Consider the following 4,462-nt stretch of genomic DNA (forward strand, 5'->3'; position numbering starts at 1 on the left):
AACCGGTGGCTCTTGCGCAATTTATCGAGAGGGGAGATCTGGAGCGACTTGACACAGTTATTGGATGATGGGCGTTTCGAGTGAGAGCTCATGAAAAAACACCAAAAATTTTTGGTGAGTGACAAAAACGTTGACTCACCGAAAAACACTGAGCGATGAGGAACCGTTTCACCGGTTTTTTCTTCACGTGCTTTTTCAACCGCTCCCCGATCTTTCGTCACGGCTGACATCCACAACGCACGTGCAGGTGAACCATAAAAAGCCAACTGCAAAAAAATAAATTAAATATATATCAAAGGATTTTCCTGCAGCTGATAAACTCACTCTGATCAATGAGATGTTTATGCTTCCATTGTTGTTGTTACAATGTAATCTGGGGTGGAGGCGCAAATTCCTCTAGTTCAATCATTTTTTGTTTATCCATTTTTTCAGCATCTTTTTTAGTGTTGAACTCAAGGAAAGGCGACGCCACAAAATACATGGCCCTCAGTGACGGCCACATCTATTATCAATTGATCAGGCAGATAATATTTTTCATATGGTCATCTAAAATTGATGGAGAAAAAAAAATGTTTATTTCAATGAAAAATGTGTAGGAATGTTAGAGCAGAAATAATGTGGATATGCAGACCCTTTAGTGACCTTGTCTTGTTAAATTTCCTGAGGCCAACGTGAATATGGAAATAAATAAATAAATAGGGTGTTGATACGTCGTCATCTCGGTATTTCAGGTTGATAAACGGGCTCCGGGACACGTGTGAGCCACGCGTTTTGTTATGCAGAATCGTCATTGTGGTGTACGCCCACGTCACAGACACCAGAAGAAGCGAATGTTTCAGATGTTGGAATTTATGTAGACACATCAAATCATTGTCTCGATAAGATGACTCTGAGGTGTGACCATTTACCTTTCGTCCTAGTCTAATCTCTTGAAAAAATAGGAAAATTCTACTCCATTTTCCGGAGATTGATCTTGAAATATTAGCAATATTAGTTTATTCGACTGCTATTTTGCTACTTGAAATTATTATTTATTTTTCTTAATGTTATTAATAATGTTATTTCTTAGAATTATTGCTTTTTAGTTATCATTTAAATGGAACGAAATTAATTAATTAATGGAAGTTGGGGAAACGCGGAGGAAAATGTCCTTGAATTTTCCGGAAAATTCATCAACTTTTGAAACCAAAATTTTCGTATCTTCTCTGCAAAAATGAGTGGAATTATGGATGAAAATTAAAATAATGATAAAATCGTAAAAATTAACTTTTTATGATTCTGTAAGAACCCATTGAAATAGTGGAATCTTCATCTTTCCACCCCTAAAAAATCAGGTTTTTCATTGAATTCTGAGAGAACCTAGAATTTTTCTCAATTCCGGAAAATCCATCAACTTTTCCAAAACAAATTCACCATCAACCGAATCTTCTTCGTCTCATATCTCCGAACATATGGGAAATATCGGAAAAAGTCTAAAGACCTTTTTTGGAGTGTGAATGAAGACCTGAAAAAAAGGTCCTATAAAAAATGTGGCCATCTCCCCCAGATGCCATGTAATCCTCCGGGACCGGTCAAATCGACCCGTTACCCTTCGCCACTGAATTGTAACCATTTCATCAACAGGTTTATCGATTACGACTGGTCGAATCCCGGAAATGGAAGCTCAGAAAAATGTAAAAGTCGCCGGACCAGAAAATGAGGAGAAATAGCAGAAATCTTGTGCAACTCGTAAATAGTGGAAGCGTCGCCTCTTGGTCCATCAAACTAAGTTGCAATCTGGTGTTGGGGGCGAACACCAGAGTAAATCCTAATAGAGATAGTCCATTAAATCTGGGTCGACTTGAAATGCCTCTAGCTCCATTTTAATCGGAAGGAAAATACCCGATGATTCAAGGGATTGGGCTTTCGCAAGAGGAGTTAAATACGTTTTGAGAATAAATTCTGGTGAACCAGGATCTCATGGTTTAGCACGCGGTAAATCCTAATAAAGCTACCGTGGAAAATTCAAACACCCACCCACATGACGACGCTTTGAGTCACATTTAGTCGAAAGGTCGTGAACGATTCCATAAACGAGAGATCAAATTCTTTCGCCATTCAACATAATATCCAATTGATTCAACGTATTTCGCACACTCATTGAATAATTCGGTTGGTGTTACCAACATTTGGTACACGGTGAGAAATATCCACCAATAATTACCGATCTAACAGTATAAAGTGTGGAATATTGCGCTGCATTGATGAAAAGTCATGTGAAGTACATGAAGAATATTTATAATTAATAATGAATATGTATTAAATACGAGCGGACCGAAAGACAAAGTTCCACACAATTATAATGAAGGCAATTCTTCTATCAGTTCTTGGAAAATTACACTTGAAATATCAATTAAAAAACGTAAATTTTTAACAACAGCTAAGTCAAAGTCAAATCAAATTCCGGTGGAATTTTTCATAGCGTTGGGAATTTTTTCAAAGAAATAATTAAGATGAATAGATTTGCTGGCTATGACGGTGCTTTCAATTTCCTTCATACCGTGGACAAACAAAATTACTCAATAAATTAGGCAATGGCCCGGAGTGATTTATCATCCTTGAAAGACTTTCCTCACCTGGTGAAATCTTTTCCACTTCATGAAGTTCGGGGATTTGGCGCAAACAGCATCTCGTGCTGGCTTTAAATCTTTCCGCGAAAACAGTTTCTTTGTTGTCCCGCTGGCCAATTTCGCATTCAGCAAGCGTAAATCTACGGTGTCAGGCCGAATCGTCTTGTGAATGAACCGATTTGGATGAAATTATTTGGGTCAATTCGCTGGGGCAAGTTGTTAAAACGTCGAGGAGTTGGTTAAATAGACTCACCATTTGTGGGAATTGTGCTCTGGTATTTTCAGAACTTCTTACTCGTCAAAAATTCCCACCAACTTTCTCAACATTTCGATATCTAAACTCCAGAAGGATCGTCATTTTGTAGGGTGATATGACAAGTTTGTGACTGTCACTCACGATCATGTGACGCCACCATTTTATTGGCTCATAATTTTTATCAGGACAGACTAGTTGACGTAATTCTGGCTATTTAGATGGGATATGACAATTTTGACGCATGGAATTTATATGCCAAAAAATGTGGTAAAATCGATAAACCATCATGAAATTTCAAGCTGTATGACATTCTTTTTGACATTGAAGAATTCATATTTCTGATTTAGGAATTTATATTCAGAAGTCGAGAATGTATATTCAGAAATTGGACTTCAATTGAATTCGCATGGAACATATTCCCAACATGGAAATCCATTATTCGTATTTAGGAATTCATATTCCCGATCTCAGAATGTATATTCCTGATTTGAGAAAGCATTCTCCATTCAGGAACACATATTTCAAACTGGTAGATCTACAAATCCTACACCGGAATTCATATTCCCCATCCCAGCATGTATATTCCAGATTTATAAAAACATATTTTCGATTCTTAAATTCCGATACCCAACTGGCAAGTCCATAATTCCAACTCGGGAATTCATACTTCTGATTCTAAGCTGCACATTCCGGATTTGGCAAAGCATACTCGCGAATTGTAAAAAAGAACTCTGGAATCCGAAATATGAATTCCAAAATCGATAATATTAATTACCAAATCAGGTTTAGTGATATTTTGAATTCCTGCTTGGAATACCGTTGAAAAACACAAGAATAAATATTCTCAAATTGGAAATATGTATTCTCGACTTGGAATTTCATAATTCCTATTCAAGACTTCACAATCCTGATTCGGGAATGTACATTTTGAGTTTATGAAAACATATTCTCGCTTCAGAAATACCTATTCGTGAATGACGAACATATGAATTGCGAAATCAGGAATATGAATTCCGAAATAGGAAATATGAATTGCCAAATCAGATATATCAATATTTTTAATTTTTACTTGCAATAGCATCGAATCATGTGATAATAGTGACATCGCAGTAATAAAAATATTTGATGAGATGAATTTGAATTTCATGAGAGAAGAGCGGAAAATTCATATATTTCGATGGAAACCCTTAGGGATTGGTTACCAAACCGTTACATTACAAAGTGGGAGGAGCGCACACGGCACGTGAATATCCGCAAACATGCCATGCATGCATAATCCAAGTTAACCTACGTAACTGTCATCGACGATGCACATTGCTGTCATTCTCACTGGTATCAAACACCCATGCGGGGTACGAGAATTTAGTCTGGGGGTCGTATATCCATTCATAATTGTTGGGGATTCAGAAAAGGGAAGGACGTTGGGATCAGTTGAATGTCACTTAACAATCCTCGGGAATAATTTATCAATCTCATTGTGTAGTTGAATTTCTGGTGATTCTCACGACCTGCGACTGGATTGATGATTTCATCCTTGACTTTGCTAAAACACCGAGAAAAATTCACTGGTAACTGTAACATTAATTATTTACTACTT

This window comes from Fopius arisanus, unplaced genomic scaffold, assembly GCF_000806365.1.
Source record: "Fopius arisanus strain USDA-PBARC FA_bdor unplaced genomic scaffold, ASM80636v1 scaffold00081, whole genome shotgun sequence".
Lineage (NCBI taxonomy): Eukaryota > Metazoa > Arthropoda > Insecta > Hymenoptera > Braconidae > Fopius > Fopius arisanus.